This window comes from Macaca mulatta, chromosome 6 (assembly GCF_049350105.2).
Source record: "Macaca mulatta isolate MMU2019108-1 chromosome 6, T2T-MMU8v2.0, whole genome shotgun sequence".
Lineage (NCBI taxonomy): Eukaryota > Metazoa > Chordata > Mammalia > Primates > Cercopithecidae > Macaca > Macaca mulatta.
Window position 1 is genome coordinate 124,746,167 of NC_133411.1, and position 22,657 is coordinate 124,768,823.

At 37.4% G+C, this 22,657-nt stretch overlaps 1 non-coding gene across 1 annotated transcript; it reads right to left on the minus strand.

Annotated features, from left to right (window-relative positions):
* Positions 1–765: 765 nt before the first annotated feature.
* LOC114679202 (U2 spliceosomal RNA) lies at positions 766–952 on the minus strand. Its single transcript, XR_003730873.1, has one exon. It is a non-coding gene; the product is annotated as a U2 spliceosomal RNA (small nuclear RNA).
* Between the last annotated feature and the right edge of the window lie 21,705 nt (positions 953–22,657).

A 22,657-nucleotide genomic window follows, 5' to 3' on the forward strand; every position in this document is an offset into this window, starting at 1 on the left:
ATGAAAGAGAAAAATGTGAGTCTTAGAATCAATTAAGTATAGCAGTAATAGTAACAATAGCCAAAATGTGAATATAGTTACTATGTGCCAGGCACTGTTTAAACCTTTACTTGCATTGCCTAATTTAATTCTCACAACAGCTTTATGAAAGCAGGCATTATTAATAGAATCCTCATCTGACAGAAAAAAAATGGGAGTGAGATTAGAAATTAGTCCAGGGCCACCTAGGTATTAGATAGTGGAGCCAGTCAGTCTGAGTATGAATGTCTACACTTACATTCTTGTAGCTCATTTGGAAAGTATAGAAATATAGAGAGAAGCAGGAGGAAAAGCCATTTGTCATCTTATCACTGAAAGACAACATCAAAACTTTGACACTGTTCCTCCCAGTAAAAAAAAAATATTCTTTATTATTTTTATTTTTTATTTATTTATTTTTTTTGAGATGGAGTTTCCCTCTTGTTGCCCCAGCTGAAGTGCAATGGTGCGATCTCAGCTCACTGCAACCTCTGCCTCCTGGGTTCAAGTAATCCTCCTGGCTCTGCCTCCTGAGTAACTGGGACTACAAACACACTGCACCACACTCAGCTAATATTTTGTATAATTTTTGTAGAGACGGGGTTTCACCATGTTGCCCAGGCTGGTCTCAAACTCCTGAACTCAAGCGATCCTCTCACGTTGGCTTTCCAAAGTGTTGGGATTACAGGCATCAACCACCACACCCAGCCTTGATCTATTTTTTGTTGCAACCATTCTATACCCCGAAAGGGATGCACCATTCCTGGAGGTACTACAATACCAGGTTAACAGGTGGAGTGGGGCAAGTTCCTAGTCCATCTCCTAACTCCAAAAATCCATTCAATATATTATCCTCCCATAGAGGATGTATCAGATATTAAACTGATATAAATAGATACTACACTTGCTCTTACCCAGAAGGCCGAGAAGTGGTAAAAATAAATTTTCTATGAGACTTTTAATAATCAATGTTTTTGAAGTGATTGTTTTTATAGGAACCAAATAGAACTATTAATAATTATCACCCCATCCAACACTCCAGAACAGCCCTACAATGGGTCCTTTGAACTCCAAGATTGTTGGGAATCCCAGTCAGTTCTTTCCGTGTTTGTCTCTTTATGGGGTTAATCCAAGCCATCCCATGGTTTGCAACATTTCCACATGCTGCTAAAGAAGGTCATGCAGTAGTAGTGTGTTTCTTGTGTGCCTGTCTTAGACTCTGAGCACTGTAACGTGATCCCACTGAATTCTTGCAGTAAATGATCCCAGACCCCTTGAGACACCATATGGCAAGCAACCAGATATCACAAAAGTATGACTTGTATTTCTGGGCAAGCAGCAGTCTCAGAGGACTAAGCTTTTCTTAGGCCTTGAAACTCTTGCAGCTGCCAGTAGCTGGATGAAATGCATATCTCCAGGTGGAAGAATGGTCATCAGCCCACCCCAGAGAGAGCCTGACACTTGAGAATACAAGTAGGGCTTAAAGCATGTGCAAAACAAAGTTGAAGGCCTTGTCTGTACTTATGACACCAGCTATTCACACACTCAGCAAACACAGACAAATGGAATGCAGATAACTACATACTGCATGAACAAATTAAAAGAAATACGCTGTGATTTTTTTCCCCTTTAAATCCATACAGAAAGAAATAGGTGTGCAGGGCATGGTGGCTCATGCCTATAATCCCAGCACTTTGGGAAGCCAAGGTGGGCAGCTCACATGAAGTCGGGAGTTCAAGGCCAGACTGAAAAATTAACTGAGTGTAGTGGTGCACAGCTGTTGTCCCAGCTAATCAAGAGGCTGAGGCAGCTGGATCGCTTGAACCTGGGAGGCTGAGGTTGCAGTGAGCCAAGATCACGCCACTGCACTGTAGCCTGGGCAATAGACTGAGAGTCCATCTCAAAAAAATAAAAAATAAAAAAAGGAAGGAAGAAGAAAGAAATAGGTGTGGTGCCTCACACTGTCAGGGCCTCCAAAGACCTCAAATATAATTGGGAATATATAATATAGAAATAAACTTGTAGCTGATACAGATTTTCTCAAATTGGGTGGGGCAGACTTGGCTGCATTCTCAGTGACTTGGGAGTTTTGTGAGGAATTTTAAGTGTTAATTTTTCATTTTAAAGATAGTACAAAAATAACTTCACCTGTTTTAAAGATTATTTGCAGTGACAATTCGTATTTGGAAAACTTTGCTTGTAGAATAAGACTTTTGTTCCATAAAGTAGTATTTTTCCCACTCAAGTAAGTAGACATAGTTCTGAGACTTCATGAAATTTTCTTCCGTTTACAAGGTTAATATAGCTCCCAGATTTAAGAAACACTGGTCTAGGACATTTTTAAAAATTGAAAACTGTAAGACGTAATTATAATCTGGTACTAGTCCCCCTTTATTTCAGTTTCTCAACTACAAAACTTTCTCCCATGCTCTCCCTTAAATGAGATGTAAAGTCAGGTGAGATTAATGTGTACTACAGCTCCATAAGAAGAAAGATGTGGGCTAAATGGAGGGCATTAATTATTTTAAGCATAAACATAGTTACTGAGGAGAAGTGCAAATCACTACGGATCAGAAAAAAAGTGGTTCTTACCAAGCAGCCTTGTGACAGTGAGACTATGAAACACAGGCTCACAGCCAGGTGGTTGGCTCCTCCTCAGTGGCAGAACTTCCCCAACTGTGACCAGCACAGGAAGGCTAGGCAGAAGCCACGTGGGGCTTCTATTTGGGCTAAATGAGCAAAGCAAACCCATATGGAGAGGATTGCTGCAAGGAGGAGCAGGTGACAGTGCATGTAAAAGTACCTAGCACAGTGCTTCACACAAACCAGATGGTTTACACGTGTTTGTTCCTTCTGCCTCTTCAGTTCAACGAAATCTTTACTGTAAAAATTGAGAGATTTTAAAAAGAAAGAATTGAAAAATTTGGTTTAACAAGACTGTTGTTTTGACTTATATCCTAGATAAGCTTTTGTTTGAACTGATATTTAAAATATAGACCAAATGAACATATTCACATCCAACAAGCCTATGTAGATATTTACTGTAAGTCAAACACACATTAGGTGACTTTGCAAAGGCAACCCCACGCCTTCCCAAATCCTCCAATGTCCTATTAATAGTCTCATCTCAAATACACAATAAATAAATAATTAACAGTCTCATCTCATACAACTCTGGAAGTCCAAAGCCTAAAGTTCCTAGGAGGAAACTCCCGTTTTCCAAGTGGTTTTCCATTCAGTTCACTTTATGCCACACTGTGAACACAGTTCCTTCTCCATCATTCCCCAGAGCTTATATAGGGCTGTCGGGCCCCTAAAGTGAAATCAGCTGCTTCTCTAGAAAAATAGAAGCCTACTACTACTGCCTCCGCATCAGGATTCTTATCACAAACTCCAAGAGTGTCTTTCCATTCCTTACTCTACCTTTAATTCCTGACCCCAGACAAATTACCCTGCCTAGAAAAAGAAAAGCCACCTTAGGCCAGCCCCTGAGATTCCCTCAGACTGAGCAATTCAAAAGGTCAAGGTTGAAGCTGAAATGTTTTTTGTGATCTGACCTCTGAAGTCACACACCATCACTTCCACTATATTTCACAGCACATGCAGACCAGCTGTGCTTTCATTATGGGAGTATACTGCACATGGGCAGGAATATCAGGAGGTAAAGATCATTGATGGCCTTCTTGAGACTGGCTACCACTTTGCCACTGACTTTGGGCAAGTCCCGTAACCCCTCTGAACACCAATGTCCTCATCTATGAAATAGGAATTAATAATAGTCTCTACCTCATGAGGTTGTTCGAAAATGAGAAAATATATGTTAATTCTTTTCACTTACCAGGAACTCAGCATACATTAACTGTAATCACAATAATTCTACCATGGACACTGTTGGATAATAACTAAAAGCTTTCCCACACTAAAACTATATGTCTATCCGACCAGTCCACAGAGAAGTCCACATTGCTTAGACCATGAAGTAGAAGCATGCACAAAGCTGCTCACTCCTTCATATCCTTTCCTTCATAGATTCACAGAACCTTACAGCTGCCCATCTCTTCTTTCCCTCTCCCTGTACTACTGATCACACATTTCAACTCTCTATATTGAACAACTTACAGTCCCATGATACTCTACATTTTTAGTCTTTGTTCATGCACCTCCTTCTGCATGGAATGCTCTTTCCAGCTCTCTAATACTTCACCTAACTTCAGCTCATCCTTCTTTACTCAATAAATACATTGATTTGTTTTCCTAAGTATTTTCTTTCTCTTTTTCCTTTTCTTTCCTTTTTTCCTCTCTTTCCCCTGTATATTCACTTTAGCCAAGCCACTATCATCTTATGCCTGGACTCCTATATATGTATCTATCCCTCCTTTTTTCCCTTATTTTCTTTCATCTACTCAAAAAATTCCTACCGAGTGTCAATCATGTGCCAGGAAAAAACTAGCAAGACAAAAGCCCTGCCCTCCTGGAATATATAGTTTACTGAGACAATTAGTACCCTCTCCCCAAAGTAAGTACATACATACATAAGACATCAGGTCATGATGAGTGCTATGAAGAAATATTAAACTGGGGAAATAGAGAAAATGTTGTAGAACTGGAGACCTATTTTAGAGTAAATTTAAATAAATTTTAAATAGATTTAGCTTCCTGTAGACTATGAACACCTCAGGGTCAGACATTAGATCATTTACCTCTATTTTTCCAGTCTTTAACAATGTGTCTGAAGCTAAGAATATACTTAATAAATATTTGTTGAATAAAAGAAAGAAAGAATACATGTATGTATGAATGAATAAATGTTAGATTCCAATATAAACCCTGTATGGAAAAAACTGAGGCCCAGAGAGGGTTGATTTACTCAAGAAAGCTTACTTCAAGGACAATGCTGTTTTTACTGTATCATATTACACATGCCTAAAACATCTTTGTTTTAATAATACCCTATCTGCTCCTTTTTTGGTGTTGTCAAGACTTGGCTAGAATGAAATTCTGAAGAGCCTGTTTTTCTAGTTTTTTACTTAATCTTCATGGAAACCATCACTGTTTACTCTAGAATAGATAAAGGGCTTCACCAAAGTCTCAATATTATATTTGCTCACCTGGTCAACCAGTTGTTTGGTCATAAACCGCAAGGATTCAGAATGTGCAGCTGATCAGGAACCAGAAAAGACTTCCCACTAAGATCCCTTAGGATTATTTTAGAGAGGAAAACAAATCTAGGACAAATCAAACTTTTAGACTCAGGACTGCTTTACCCTCTTAAAAATTATGGAACATCCCAAAGAGCTTTTGTTTATGTGGATTACATCTATTGATATTCACTGTAATGGAAACTAAAATTATGTAATTTCTAAAAATATTTATTTACTTTAAAATAATAACAGATTCATTAAATGCTAACATCTTTTAATGAAAAATAGCTGTATTTTCTAGAACAAAAAAGGTAATGAGAGGAGTGGCATTTTTATACTTCTGAGAATCTCTTCAATGTATGCTTAATAGAAGAAAGCTGGGTCCTCCTATCTGCTTCTGCATTTGGTTTGTTATGATAGCATTTGTCATTTAGCCTCTGGAAAATTCCACTGCACATTCATGAGAGAATGAATAGAAAAAGTCAAATAACATTTCAGTATTATTACAAAAGCAGTTTTGATCTTGTGGACTCTACCGAAAGGACTTAGGGGGCGTCCTTAGCATCCCCTTGTCCATACTTTCAGAAGTGCTGGTTTTGAGAGTCACAAATTTATATTAAAAAAAACAAAAAAGGAAATAAAATTAAACTATGTTTCGTATTTTTATTCTAAAAGTGTATGTATTTTTATACTCCTATAGCAGTGGTTCTCACCTTTTGGTGTGCTTAAGAATCATTTAGGAGGCATAGTTAAAATGCTGATTTGGCTTCTACACCCAAAGTTGCTGATTCCCTAAGTCTGGCCTAGGACCTAGGAGCGTGCACTTTTTAGCAAGTTCTCACTTCAGGGCCTCTATTCCCCAGATAATAATAATCCATGCCGCATTATTTGAGAAAAACCATTCCAAAGCAAAAAATATCTTGGATATTTTACAAGACTAAAGCATTTCAGCAAGATGAAATTTTAAAATTTGAAGTAAAAGTATCTGACTTAAAACAGAGAAATAGATCAAGAAAAGGGAAACCTGATTCTTGTGATACACACAGGTTCATTCTATGGTTATTGCACCAAGAACGTGAGTTATTGCTGGCATAAGGAATTTTCCTGTCCTCCATATTTCACTATAGCCAAAGGTCCCTTAAGTCATCCAAACACAGTTCTTCATTCTACTACTAATATATTTACTTTCTGGCATTAAAAAAAAAAACAAACTTCTAGAAGTAGCTAAAGATATCATTAAAATGTATAAAAGAAAAACACATTAAGGTAGTTGTTCTTTGCCTAAACACAATTATGGTGATTAAATTCACCATTTCATTAATTCATTTATCAAATAGTCACAAAGCTTGTAGGCTAGGGCCTGGAAATATCAATATGTTTACCCTATACGCTGTCCCATTTCTATTAAAGGCAAAACTATCCACTTAGCTGTTCAAGCTGGAAACCCATGAGTCACTCTAAATATCTTCCTTTTCTTTATATACTCCATTTCTCATCTACGTACTAGTGCCGAACTCCAAAATATACCTCAAACTTGTTGACCTGTTTCTGTCTCTACCACCTTCACTATCATACCACTTCACCAAGCCACTGTCATCTTATGCCTGGACTCCTGCAATTGTTCCTAACTGTTCATTCATTCATTCAATATTGATGAGGACCTACCAAGTACCAGGAACTTTTCAACACTCTAAGACAGAGCGGGGAAACAAAACAGGCAAAATCCCTGCTTTATGGAACTTTCATTTTAGTGGATAGGAGACAGACAAAAAACTGAATTATACAAATAAATGTGGATATGTCAAGTAGATAATTAGGTATAGAGTCAGGTGTTCAAGGGAGAGATCAGGACATACTTTAGTATTCTGGAAGTTCCAAGAACATGTCAAGCACTCATCAGAATCAAGACCTTTGCATGTATTATTCCCTCTACATGGACCCCGTTATCCTTACATTTTTTTAGAAGTTGGTGCCTTCCCACACCTTAGCCTATATGTCATCTACCTAGGGAGGTCCCTGGCCACCCAATCTAAATTAAGTCCCCTCCTATAATTTCCTCGCAATAACACCTGTTTATTTTCCTTCTTAGCCCATACCACAACTTGCAAAGTACTTGTCTATTTATTGTTCTTTCAATATTAAACTGTAAATTCTATCTTTATTGTGTTTTTTTTTGAATATTTAGTGCTCATCACATAGTGAACAGATGTTTTGGTTAGGATTCTACCAGAGAACAGAGCTAGAAGGAGATTTTATGTATGTATGTAAATAAACACACACACACACAAACATGCATATGGAGAGAAAGAAAGATTTATTGCACAAGCTACAGAAGGATCTTTTTTTTTTCCTTTTAATTCTTTTTTTTTTTTTTTTTTTTTTTGAGGCAGGGTCTTAGTTGGAATGCAGCTTGGAATACAGAGGAGGACATTCTGGAAAACATTTCTCCTCATTGAGTTGCTTTTTAGTCCATACAAAATCCTCCCCATGAGTCTCCCTCTTCTCTTGATCTCCCTTAATCCTTCTATCTCTAAGACTCCCATATCCTGAACGCTTGCAGGACATTCTACAAGGAGCCAAAGCGCTTAGCACTTGCCCAAGCTCAGCAACTCCTGTTAGCCCCTCAAAGCCAAGACTGGTAAAACCCCTTTGCTCTAGACCAAGCTTATTCAACCCAAGGCCCACAGCCCGCATGTAGCCCAGGAGGGCTTTGAATGCAGCCCAACACAAATTTGTAAGCTTTCTTAACATATTATGAGATCTTTTTTTGCGATTTTTTAAAGCTTATCAGCTATCTTTAGTGTTAGTGTATTTCCTGCGTGGCTCAAGACAATTCTTCTTCCAAAGTGGCCCAGGGAAGCCAGAAGATGGGACACCCTTGCGTGAGACCCACACATTCTTCATGCCTAAAAGGTCAACATGCCCCCCTCTCTCTCATTTATATAACCATCTTTCACAACTTCATAGTATCATTACCGTGCAATATTTTTCAAAAAAGACTCTCCACAATAATGAGGAAAAGGCAGATTGAAGAGAATCAGAGATTGCTGTCTTCTGACACAGTTTTCATAATTTCTTCTCAGTAGTCTAATCTCACAAGTTTGATAACATGTGTTTACATTAACATTGATTTTTAACCCATTGCAAATATTTGTTTTTATTTCTACTTTAACCCAAGATTACTTAGAAAAGGTTTTTTTTTTTTACTTTTTTAACTTTCAAGTTTACTGTTTCTTTATTTTTGACTATCTTTTTTTTATTAATTTCTGTTCTTATTACATTGTGGTTAGAAAATGAGATTTCCCTTTGAGGCTTAATGCATGTTAAATTTTTATAAATACCCCACATGTATTTGAAAAGAATGCAAATTACCTATGGTCGAGTTTACAACTGGTTTATTCAAATCTTTTATAACTTTAATAATTTTTCTCTCTCTGACCCAAGAAAAGAGCATTAAAATATGTTACCACTGTGGATTTGTCAAATCCTCTGTTATCTATCTATTTTTCCTTTATATGTTATGAAGCTACATTGTTTTATAATTTTGGTGGATTATATCTTTCACCAGTATGAAATATTTATTTTGTCCCATTGAATGATTCTGTCCATTAATAATTAATACTAATGGTTCATTCATATGTTTAGTATTTTCTTGTACTTTTTTTTCTCTTTTTTTTTTTGTTTATATCTCTTACAAAATAGCAGGTAGCTGGATTTTTTCTTTTTTCCTACTCAGCATCTCTGTCTTTTAATGGGGAAATATAACCAGTTTCTATAATTGTTAATCTGATATGGCTTTTCTTATTCTTGTCTAATTTTTACTGTTTTCTTTTTATCATTTTCTTGTTTTTTCCTCTCTTTTCTTTTGTTGCATTAATTTTTTTGCCCACTCTTTTCTTGTTTATTTGAAAGTTACAAGTCCTACATCCATTTTTTTTTTTGGTTACCCTGAAAGTTGCAATTCGCCTAAAAAATTCTGTTTACCTATCTGTGTCTAGATATAATCTGTATTCTTTTGTCAAGCTACACAAAAGAAAAATTTTAGCATATTTTCACTTACTTCTGAATCCTTCATATCTTCTAGTTGAAATGGCCTTTGATTTTATTTCTAGATTGCTATTAGTTTTTTTTTTTACATTATGCATGAGTGGTTATTTAGACATAACTATATGCTTTAGCAATTTCTTGGCTTATTATTGCTTCTGTAAGCTAAACATTTTCTCTCTTAGATTCATTTTCTGTCTTACTGGATTATATCCTTAAGTAATCCTTTCAGAAAAAAAAAATCTGTGGGTGGTGAACCTTTGAATACCTGCATGACAAAAGATGTTGTAATTTTGCTTTTCAAAAATTTTTAAGCTCAAAATTGTCTTCCAGGATTTCAAAGATATTACTCCATTATCTTCTCACATTCAGAGCTAATGATGAGAAATCCAAAGTTAATCTGATTTTTGTTTCCTTGGAGGTATCATGATTTTTTTCTTACTGGATGCTTTTAGGATTTTCTCTTTATCCATGGATAGTGAATACAATTTGAATGTGTCTAATGGATGCTTTCCAAAAATCCTACCCGTTAGGGCCTTTTGGGGTCCTTATCCATTGGGACCCTTCATTTGAAGACTCTTGTCTTTCTTCAGATGTGGGAAATCTGTCTTCCTTTTTCTTCCTTCCTTCTTGCCTCTTTTCCTTTCTCCCTCCCTTTTTTCCTTCCTTCCTTTCTCTCTTTTTCTTTCTTTCTTTTCTTCTTTCCATTACCTCTGATCTCTCTCACTCCCTCGTTCCTTCCCTCCCTCTCTTCTCCCTCCCTTCCCCTCCTCCTCTGAGGTAGATACCAGAACTTCTGGATTGTGCTAGATTATGAGAACATTCTTCATCTAGATCTTCTAATTAATGTTTACATTTGTCCATTCTTATATTAGGGTTATTTACCGAGCTTTTACAGTTTCTGTGATCAAAAAATAAAGACCAAAAAAACCCACAATTATATAATAATTTTTCTAATTGCCTATCTTGTTGCATATGAATATGCAATGTGCCTCTTCTATCACACTGAGGGTATTAATTACAACTATTTTGGAGTCTTTTCTGCTTTTCTGCTTGTTCTATTTACCCTGTTTGAGTTTGCTTGTTTATTGAGCTTGGTGCCTCACTTTCACAGTGTTCCTCAAATGTTTGGTTATTGGTAGTCGTGTTCTTATCTTTGTATCTGTGGTTCTGTATATACAGGTCTGTGGATTCTGCTGCAGTTGACTACAGCTTGCCTCCAGGTACATAAACAGATAAAAGATGTATAACTTCTGATGTGGGGTGGGATGGGACTTGTGGCCAAGGGGAGGTATTCCAACCATTGTCTTTTGAGTGAGAGGTTTTCCCACCCACCTCGGAAGCTCACAGCCATGTGGTAGCACTGCTTTGTCATTTTATCCCCAGGCCCAATCTAGGGTGTCAAACAGCTGCTGCCCACTGCTTTGTGCACCCAAGAGAAACAGGACAGGCTGATTTGTCCAGAACATTTATCAGTATTTTAACTATATTTGATCTCTATTAAGAGACCTGTGAGAGATTTCTTAAAGCCCCCTTAAAAATACTTTTGCTTTATGATTTGCAAATTGTATTAAGACACATCAAAAGAAATATGAAATTTTCTACTTGCTGTTTTAAAAAGGCAAAACTAGCCCTTAACCACATTCCCGGTAATGTTAATTGATCTCACAGAGGGAAGGTGGAATTATAGCTTTGAATAAAGCAAAAAAGGTAAGCAAATGCAAAAGGGTTATATGGTAAACCAGACCTTATTTTAAGAATTTTTTAGTGGGAAATTATTACCATCATTGGCAACACAATGAATAAAAGAAAAACTAAGTGCCTCGTAGCAGAATAGATCTTCAAGATTTCTACGTAATTTGAGGAGAATAAATGAGAGACAGAAAAAAGGAATAAGCCTAATTTAATTTGATGTTTTTAGAGAAACTAAGGTCATTCAAATGATATTTTTAAAAACACTTTACAAAGAAAATCTTATTACTGTTACACAAAACGTTTAATGTTTGTGGCAACTAGAATGTTGTATTTGGTAGGGATGCCAGGCATTCTTTGCATACAGGGCATATCCAGTGTCCTGTATTGACTTTCTCAGAACACATTAAATGCCCTGTATTTGGCTTTTTCCCCCAATAAATTAGAAAAATTCAGCAACTAGCACTATTTTTCTGCACCCATAATTAGTGCTTAAATTACTTAAATAGCAACACCAGCTAAAAATCATACCTTTAGAAATAAACATCTGGACAATCCCTCATTGTCTCTCCTGCAGATCTGGCTAAGAGAAGGCCGAAAGAGGAAACTAAGAATGAAAAGTACTTATTTTTCATATTTCAGAAAGTAAAACACTATTTTTTTGGCCACATTTCCAAGTCATAAATGAGTAAGCATTGTTCATTCCCAGACGACCTTGTATTGACACAGAGGCTCTGAAAATCAGCCAAACAGCCATAGCTTCACTCCTATGGCCATGCTTATCATCATCAATCCGTCAGAAAACAGCCTCCCTACAAGCTTCCGAAATGCGGCAAATCCGTAAAGAGCCCAAAGCATCTGAAAGCCAATCAGTCTCAGTAATCTGAGATGCCCCACACTCACAGATAACAGCCAATAGGCAAGGGCCGCCCTCCATTAGCCTTACTCCAGTCAGCCAGTCAACAGCAGCCTTCCTCCAGTGACCACAGTCAGGTAGCCGAAAATCCTTCAGTCTCTAGGCACTTCACTTCTGAAAGCCCGCCAGTCCCTGAATGTCAGGATTCTCAAAACCTATGTAAGATCGACTCTGGCTTTGCTACAGTAGACTATCTTACAAGCACAGTTCTTACTGTGTCTTATAAGTTATCTTCAAGCTCTTTGTGTAATTGCAGTTGTTCATTCAGCACACACAAAAAAGTCAGCTATAGGCCAGATGTGGCTCATGCCTGTAATTCCAGCATTTTGGGAGGCCAAAGCAGTAGGAACTCTTCAACTAGGAATTTGAGACCAGCCTGGGCAACAGAAACTGTAATGGCTTTCCCTAGTGTATGTCTTCATCAATCTTAAAGCTCAAATGACTATTTGAAGGTACTGCTACCAGAGCATTTTTGGATTCCAAAACTGCAAGCAAATATTTAAGTGCCAGGACAAAATCTACAGCAATAATAAAAAATATAATAGTTACATTTATTCTACAGATTATTAAAGATCTAATGCCTCACCTTTTTGTGGCATAGACAAGTGCAATAAAATAATCATGATCAGAAAAAAATTTCCTATTTCTTATGCAATATTTTTCTTGTGAAAAAGGATTGTTTTTAAGACTATTGTGAGTAAAATCTGCCAGAGAAGACTTCAGGCACATTGGACAATTTTAGTGGACTTTATTAATGAGGTAGAAATTCATGAGATAAATTGTATAGCTTTTGGTGGGGGCCATGTCAATGTATGCATACAGGTACAGAAAATGTGTAGTCAAAATTGAAGCAAAGCATGAATGATTCTATGGAAGGGGTTGGCTGTCCTGCCCATATTCTGCATAATGCTGTTCGAATAGTATATGACGTTCCTTCTACTGATATTGTCACGACATTGTTATGAAATTCTTCTCTTCAGCGTTTATGCAGCAGCTCCTCAAATAACATCATTTTGTTCAACATCATTCCCTTGTAACGTTAATAAAAAAAAGTTGTCTAAATTGTCACAGTAGGAGTGTGTGTGAGAGCACCCTGCAGTGGGTTGGTGTCCTGGCCAATGTGGGTTCCCACCTATGCCCTGAGCTGGCGGGATAGGCTCCGGCCACACTTGACTCTAAACTGGAACAATTGGGTAAATAATTATCTTGTTTGTATTAATCTTTCCTAATAGTATGTATAGTTCACATTAATTTCAATGTTTAGTATTAGAAGTGTTTTGGATCTTTATTCAGAAGTTCGATGATGTTTTTGTGACCAGAAATATGCCATAGAAACTTTACTCTTTTTTATACCAATCAGCCTATGGTGAATTAGTTTCATTCTATGAAATTCCACTTAGTCACAGTTTCTAAGAATCTATGGAGGACCTAAGGTGAGGACTTACTATACTTACAAACAGCGTTTTTCTGTTCTATCAGATTCAAAAACTATTGGCTCTCTTTAACCAATGTATATGGGAGAATCCTCCGTATGATATCATACTTTAATTCCAAAGAAAAGACTCTCCCAAATTCTTGTTGAGTATTTAAATAGTTTATTAAATAAAGGCTACTTATTTCTTTTTCATATTTTGCAATTGCTTTTGCAAGAGGATTATACAAATTGAAAGAACAATGTTTTTGAAGTAGTTGTTTAAGGAAATTATTAAATGCATTAGAGAATGACTTGAAAAATTTATTCCTTTAATTATCAAAGTTGTTTTAATTTAATTTTGTTTTTATTTATTTACTTTTTTTGAGACACGGCCTTGTTGTGTCACCCAGGCTACAGTGCAGTGGTGCAATCACAGCTCACTGCAACCTCTGTCTCCTGGGAGCTCAAGTCATCTGCCTGCCTCAGTCTCCGGAGTAGCTACAAAAGTTGTTTTTAAAAGTGGCAACATTACTTTGAACAAGAAAAGAAATTCCAACTGGATTAGATCATTATTATGGCATTTATTGTAACTATGTTTTGAAATTGATACCATCTCTTGAAGAATTTGATTCTTTTATAGAGATATTACTAAATACACCTTCAACATGGGAACAAGAGGAATCATCGTGTGTACAGTTGAAGAGGAAGGGAATAAAAATTCATAGCAATGCTCTTTTATGACACTGGACAACATTTTAAAAAGTCATTGATCAAGATGCAATATAATCCTCAAGAATAGAAAAGCAAGTTATGTCACCAAAGATGGTATGTTCTTCAACAAATTAAATTTCAAGAGCACTTACTGGGATTTTAATTTTAGGCCAGTACATGCCTAGTATGCCAGCTCATAATGAGCATATTTTGTATTGGTAAATGTCAAATGGACAAAAGAATAAAACTTGTTGGATATGACCACTGTAAATGACATGTTAAAATGGAAATGGAGTATAGATTATAACTACAAGGAGTTTTATAAGTAAATTCTGCAAAACAAAGAGCTGTCAAGGAAAGCCAAGTCATTAGGGGGATAACATTTTAAAAATGGATATGTAATTTAGATCATTGTTATTTATTTCAGATAAAGAACAAATACTTTTCATAGTAAAGTATGTCTTATGCAATATTTTTTATTTCTCTAAATGTATATATATAGGCAACTAGAAGTAAAATTTAACTGGGCTTTCTGTTTTATTATTTGCTAAACTGCAATTGTATATTTAGCTCAAATTTAAAGTTTTAGTAGAGATTGATTTTTATGTGTTTTATATATCGTTTTATATATATAGTTTATAATAAATTGGGGCACTTTATATATAATTTTGCCTGTTGTATAAGACTTAGTAATATTGCTTGTCTTTTATTGGGTATACAGACTTAGAGCTATTTTAATCGTTCTTATGCAATACCATTAGCAATATTATTCTTTTTTTCAGAATAACATAGTTTTTAGCAGCTTTATTGAGAGATAAACATACCATATAACCCACTTACTTGAAGTGTACAACTCAATGGTTTTTATTATATTCAGATGGATGCAACCATGGCCACAGTCAATTTCAGAACATTTTCACCATCTCAAAAAGAAACCTGTGTCCTTTTGCTATCTGGTTTTGTCCCCCATCCTTTATACCCCAGACCCCCGTTATTTACCCAAAGCCTGTACCACCATTGTATCTTGGATGTAAATAACTGTTTTTGACCTTACAGACTCATAAGTAGAAGAAACCTGCCTTGAGTCTCAAATGAGACTTTGGACCTTGTGCTGGAGTGAAGACTTTTGGGTACCATTAGGAAGGTATGATTACATTTTGCAGTGTGAGAAAAACGTGAGATTTGGGGGTCTGGGGGTCAAATGATATGGTTGGGATGTTTTGTCCTCTCTAAATCTCATATTGAAATGTGACCTCTAATGTTGGAGGTGGGCCTAACGGGAAGTGTTTGGGTTATGAGGGCGGATCCTTCATGAACAGCTCAGTGTTGTCCTCATGATAATGAATGAGTTTTCACTCTGAGTTAATGTGAGAGCTGGTTGTTTAAGAGTGCGGTACTCCCACCCCCTTGCTGCCTCTCTCACCATGTGACGTGCCTGCTCCATCTTCACCTTCTGCCGTGAGTGAAAACTTCCTGAGGCCCTCACCAGAAGCAGATACTGGCATCATGCTTCCTGTACAACCTGCAGAATCATGAGCCAAAATAAACCTCTTTTCTTTATAAATTACCCAGTCTCAGGTATTCCTTTATAGCAATGTAAACAGACTAATACACCCATCTTTATGCACTGCTAATGTACTTTCTATGTTTATAGATTTGCTGATTCCAGACATTTGGCATAACTAGAACCATATAACGTGGTCTTCTATGACTGGATTCTTTCACATTAAGCATAATGTTTTCAAAGTAATCTATGCTATAGCAAGTTTCTTTTTGAGACAAGGTCTCACTTGGTTGCTCAGACTGGAGTGCAGTGACGTGATCATAGCTCATTGCAGCCTTGAGCTCCTGGGCTCAAGCAATTCTCTTACCTTAGCCTCCTGAGTAACTAGGACTACAGGTGTGCACCACCACACTCAACTAGTTAAAGAAAAATTGTAGAGATGAGGTCTTGCTGTGTTGCCCAGGTATAGCAAGTGTTAGTACTTCATTCCTTTTTGTGGCCAAATAATATTCCATAGTATGGATGTATCACATTTTGCTTATCCATTTATAGCTGATGGACATTTGGGTTGTTGCTATTTGGGTTGTTGCTTAGGGGTGGAATTACTGGGTCATATAGCAAGTATATGTTTAATCATTTGAGGAACTACCAGACATTTTCCAAAGTGACTGCACTGTTTTTCATTCCCACCACAGTGTGTGAAGGTTCCAATTTCTCCAAAACCTCATCAGCACTTGTTATCTGATTTTTATATTGTAGCCATCCTAGTGGGTGTAAAGTGGTGTCTCATTGTGGTAGCAAAAATAGACAGAATTGGGTTAGCTTCTACTATAGTAATTGCTGAGGAAACAAAAGACAACTTTAACTAAAATAATAATAAACAAATAAATAAGCACCCACTCAAGAGGATTCTTTTAAAGCATAAAAAGGACTTTCTGTGACTATGAAGCATTGTTTTTAAGTTAAATAATCCAGTAAAAAATGGAAAGAGAGGAAAGAAGCAGTTGAGAATCCAATCAATGGTGTGCTAATCAAGTGGAAGAAATATTTCAAAACAAAGAACAAAAAGTTCTGATGTATGTAAAGACTGAAGTCACCACCTTGGAAAGGTTTGCTAAATTTCAAGCAGGATTAGAAAAATAAGTCATATGTCAATATCTAGATACAGCCTAGTAAGTTTCTGAATGGCAAGGATAAAGAAGAAATCTTACATTCTTCCAGACAAAAGACAAAATCTCAGATTGGCATCAGACTACTCAAATGCAGTGATGGAAGCCAGAGGATGGTAGAATAATATCTACAGGATGTCAAATGAAAGGAGCACAGTCTAAGAAGCCTACTGTCAGCCAAGATGCCATTAGCTTCTCAGAATAAAAAGCAACCTATTGGTGAATATGTTACGAGTTAGATAATATATTCCCACACATATCTTAGCTGAGGCAAATGCTAAGAAAGGAGACCTCAAGCTCAGGGGAGCTCAAAAGAAGATGCAAGAGTGATGCACATTTATAGTGTTGGTTAAATATGAATAAATAGTGCTACAGAGATAAGGAATTTTTAGTGTCAATGCCAAATAAAGTCTTAAAATTGAAGACATATGAGAGAAAAATCTAATAGTAGTGTAGAACTAAAAATATCAAAGGATCTCAGTAAATAGGAATTGGAGAAAGGTGGGAGGTAAGGGAAGCTTAACATTTGAAAGCTCTTATTTAGTCACTGAAGAAGCAAAAACATGGTAAGAATGAGCAGAGGGCAACAGAACCCTTTGGTATCTTGTTTTTATTCAATAGTAGAAAGTATTTATTAGGACTATGAGAAATTAGAAAATGACCTCCAGTGGGATAGAAAAGTGAGAACTTCTAAAATAAGAGTCACTAGCCAGGGAAATTTGGGAAGAGCCTCTGAAGTTTAATGCCTAAGGGCTCAGTTTCCTGGCTGTTAGCATCTGAATTTCACAGCCTGAAATCAGGATGCTTTACTGGTCTTCTGATCAAATTTGTGAGAAAAAACCTGCTAGAGAGGCAAAGCAGCAGAATGCATGGAGCACGAACTTTGGAATCAGATAGAACTTGGTCCCAGTCGGAAATCTGCCCCTTTGCAGCTTGCTCTGAGTCTTTGAGTGTCCTTATCTGTAAAATGGGGATAAAAGCAGGTCTCTCACAGACTGTTGAGAAGATCAAGTAAAATAATATGTGAATATGCAGTGCAGTGCCTGGCACAAGTAGCTGTGCTACAATAGTCATTTTTATTTTATTCTTACTCTAATCATATATTTATTATTATTTATTATTTCTTACTCTAGCCTGTTCAGATACTCTGAGGCCCAGAGGACCAGGTCGGGCTGAGCTGGTAAGCCAGAGGCTTTTGTTTCAGCATCCTGACCCCTGTATTAGTTCTTCCCTATGTGACTTTGCTGTGCAATTTCAAAGCTACTCACTCATGCTGAGATGACCCAGGATCGTTCTAAAATCTCACCTCCCACCTAGACTGGCTATTTGGACCATTGTTTATTGGAATCATTGAAATGTCTTTAAATAAATTTGTTCATCGATTTCTTTACATTTTGTGAAGACAGGGTGAAAGAGGTAAAAAGAGATCATTTCATGGCTATTCTGAAAGAAATATGTGAAAATTACTTTGTTAAGTAATAGAGTTCTGATTCCAAGCATTTTGGATTTTGAAGTTAGAAGAAATGAGGTTGAGTTTGACTTTCCCAGACTAAAATTGATACCTATATATTAAAAACAATTTTTTTCCATTTGGGACTACGTCAGTTTCCTGCTGTTATCTGATAAGGGTACGGAAAGATGCATCAGACTCAAACGCAGTTAACAGCTCAGATTAACGGCGTCTATCTTAAAATATTGTAGATGGAAAGAATTTGATGTTCTTGCAAACAAGGACTGAATTAACATATGCAGGTGTATTTGTATCTTGGAGAAAGATAAAGTATAACAAAATACGCAGAACTAGATTTTCATGAAGCATTAAAACTACATTTAATGATTTTCATGGGGATTCTTCTTTCTGAAAGAAAAATATATGATGATTCTTCCCACAATGTACCTAAGAAGACTGCTGTGTTTGCTTCATAACAATCTATTTACCCAAGCAAATTAGTGATTCTGCACTTTGTTATCTGAGACATTCACGCAGAATAGGCTATCCCTATAAAGCATCTTGGATCCTGTCATTGCCTGCATTTATTTTTCTTGCCCCTTCTCACCCACATGTCCCTTCTGGTCATATGCTATGGGTAACGCAATTCAGTTTGATAAGAGAATTACTATAAATCAGACCAGTTCATAAATCCTATTTCCCTATGACACTGCCCAAAATCAAACTTCACTTTATCTCCCCAAGATATGTTTCTTCCTGACTTGTCTGGGTCAAATGTATAAGATCCCTTCTCCTTGGAGCCTTGTGGAGATTTCACAGTAATCTTTGATCACTTTCTCTCTCCAGCCAATCCACAATCAGGTCCTATGAATCCTGCCTCTGCAATGGCTCCTCTGTCCCCTTGTTTTCTGTCCATTCCACTGTCAACTCCTAGTCTAGATCTCCCTGTCAAAGCTCCTGCAGGGACCTCTGAAATGACTTTCTTGTCTTCAGTTCTCTCCTTACAACAAACTTACACAAAGAACCAGGTAAAATTTCCTAATGCCCAGCTCTGATCACATCACTATTATGTCTGGATCTCTCTTCATTGTTTACAGAATGAAACCCAAAGTCTTCAGCCTTTGCCCACTGCTTCTCTACTCAGCCTTCCACTCCCACTATGCCCTCTAGTCAAATTGGATTCACAACTTTCCAAACTAGTAAAGCCTCCTTAAATGGATGAGATACAGAAGTATGTGAGCCTTGGCCACCTTAAGACGTTCCATCTCCCTACAGTACCCTGTTCCTCAGGTCTAAATGTAAAGATCCAACCCATCCTTTAGGCAGAAAATCTCCCCACTCTCAGGTCCCATAGTCCTCAGTTCATATCTCTTTCATGACATTTGTCATTATTCTTTTTGGTTTGGTACTTGTGTGTGTGTGTGTGTGTGAGAGAGAGAGAGAGATACTCCTTTTCAGGATGGAGGCTGTATTCCATTTAGATTTGCTACAACTCCTTACACAAGGTCTAGCACCTCAAAAGGACCAACAGATGTCTATTGAATAAATACATTATTTTATTTACTGAATTGATTTCATTAAATCAATCAAAGCAGACTTTCTACAACTTATTTAACCCCAAAGCTTAGTTTCCTAATAGAGTTCTCTGACATTTGGGCAAATTTTATTGTATTGTGGATAAAAACATTTTACTTATATATCAGCAAGTTATATATGTGTGTATGTGCATATATATATATATATATATATATATATATATATATATGAGCTGTAGGTATTTATTTATTTTTCTGTTCGTCACATTGTGACAGCCAACTTAGGGGCTGCCTGTGATAATAATATATGTCCTATTGGCCAACAAATGATTAAGATGGCTGTGGGGACAAGTTAGACCAGGGTCAGATAAATGCTCTTGTCTGCTAGGCCGTGTTTTGTAAAGAAGGAGTTTGACAAGGGGGACAGAGGCTTTCCAGCAGATGATGATGCTGGCAATCTGGGACAGGTCCCATTTGTGTCTTCCAACATGTCCAGAGATAGCAGGTGTTTCTTTGTTCTGCACTTTCCTTATTTATACACATGAAAGGGTGTCCCTTGATTCTTCAATTAATGGGAGTCATGAATCCTTTCAGTACCTCAACCTCTGGGCAAAGGAAGAACTTTGCTCCCACCGAGAAGCAGGTGTCTCACCCTTTCCTGTTAACAGGCAACTACTGTGCCTGCACATAGCCACCACTGCCCAGTCTGGGAGGATGTCTCTCTGCCTTATTTGCTGATTGTGGCTGCCCAGCCCCAGGGGTTTCCTGCTAGGGTGATAACACATTGTTCTTGAACAGAGAGAAATAACTTAGAGGGATTATCTTGTCCTAAGACGTTGTGTTGCCTCTCAGAGCAGAAATCTACCTTTTAAATGCTCTGTGTGTTCTCTGAACACTCTGTTGTCTCTGTCTACACCACAACTGTGAAGTCATTTATCAGGAACATCACTGTTAACAGGGGTAAAACGGTGGGGGAGTGGTTACTCTGGTGGAGACTGAGAAAAAAATAGATGGAGCACTGTCCTTCTCTGGCAATTAGGCTTAAATGATTCTTGAGTGGATTCCCCAGTAACATTGATTGTCACAATGCCCATGTTACCCACTCATGCTCCTGGCTCTTAATACAACATGCTTCCCAGAAGGGAATCTTTCCTCCCCAGACTAATAAAAATTGGCTACCACAGATTAGGCATATGGTGGAGTGGAAAAATTGCACAAAAAAGACATGTGCCAGAGTTTCTGAAATTAGACACAGCAGAGATCAAAAGTATTCTTTAAAGACCTCTTTAAACCCTGTGGATTAAAAAAAAAAAGGAAGTAATTAGGCAGGCAAAACCATTATTGAAATCCCAAGATGTACAGTAAAATTTCAAAGCCTGGCTGGTTTGGTTGCTAGAGGAGTTGGAGGGTTGGGAGGCCCTAATCCAAGACCACTTAGTCTATCCTTCACCCCACACTAAATGTTTGAGTCTGGGGCAAATCTAGGGAATCCTAGGGTTCTATGGAGCTCAGTTTTTGTTTTTAATCCTTTAATTGAATGATAAGGAAACTGAGGCCCAAAGAAGCTAGAAGCCCAATAGCCCAGTACAAGTTAATGACAGAGCAAGGTTAGAATTCAGGACTCTTGGCTGAGTGTTCTTTCTGCTCCTTGTAGAGGTTTGGTGCAGGGTAGGAAACAAAGTCAAAGGAGAAAGACTAAAATTCCAAAAAGTTACTAAGAAATAATTTAGGCACATAAATTATAGTAGAAGAAACTCCCAATAATAGTAATGAGCATGATATTTCTTCAAGTATTCTCTGTAGACCTTCAGCATCAGAATCCCCCAGATTTCTGGAGAACGTTGTTAAAAGTGTGTATTTCTGGTCTTCACCCTAGACCCACAGAATTGGACTATCTGTAGGTGAGTCCAGGAAACTGCATTTTTAGAAACTCCCCTAGTGGTTTCTTATACTTGACAATGGCATACTCTGTCCCCTCCAGCAGTGGCCTTCACACCAAAGCAGGACAGGGTAGCACTTAACAGAATGTGTCAGCTGCATACCATCTCCAGTAACTGCTGTTATTTGGTTTTTGACTTTTAAATATACCTTAGGTAAGGCCAAGTGTGATGGCTCACACCTGTAATCTCAGCACTCTGGGGAGCTGAGGCAGGAGGATTGTTGAAGCCCAGGAGTTTAAGACCAGCCTGGCAGCATAGTAAGACCTCCATTGCTACAAAAAAATTAAAAAGAAAAAATAGCCAGGTACAGTGGTGTGCACCTGTAGCCCCAGCTACTTGGGAAGCTAAGGTGGGAGGATCACTTGAGCCCAGGAGTTTGAGGCTATAGTGAGCTATGACTGCACCACTGCATGTCAGCCTGAGTGACAGAGCAGGACCTTGTCTCAAAAATATATAAATTAATTAATTATTTTTAAAAAGCAGGATGCAAAATAACAGCAAAGTAGAAGGGATAAGTTCTAGTGTTCTACAACACTGCAGGATGACTATGGTTAACAATAATATATAGTTGCAAATAGCTAGAAGGAGGATATTGATGTTTCCAACACAAAGAAATGACGTTTGAGATGATGGATATGCTAATTACTTTGATCTGATCACTATACAAGATATGTATCAAAATATTACCATGTACCTTAAGAGTGTGTACAATTATTACTTGTTAATTTTAAAAAATGAAATTAATTTTTAAAATTGTCCTGCTACAACTCAATGCAAGAATTGGTACCTCAGGAACCTATTAACCCATAGCAGAGCAAACACAAACTAATTCCTGTAACAGAGCAGAATGTGGCAAGTGCTATAAGAAAGTGAAAATAAAATTCTATGGGAGCCCAAAGATAGAGAGATTACCTCCCACTGAGGCAACTTCTGAAATAATTGATATTTGAGCTGGGCTTTGGAAAGGAGCTGCTATGTCCCCAGAGGGCAGGGAACTGGGGCAGAGTGCATTTTAGGCAGAAGGAGAAGGAGGCAGAGCAGAACCAGTGAGGTAGCAAAGTGATATTTGTCCAGAGTATGGGGTGGGGAAGGGGTGTGTGTTTGTGAGGGATTGTGGGGTGCT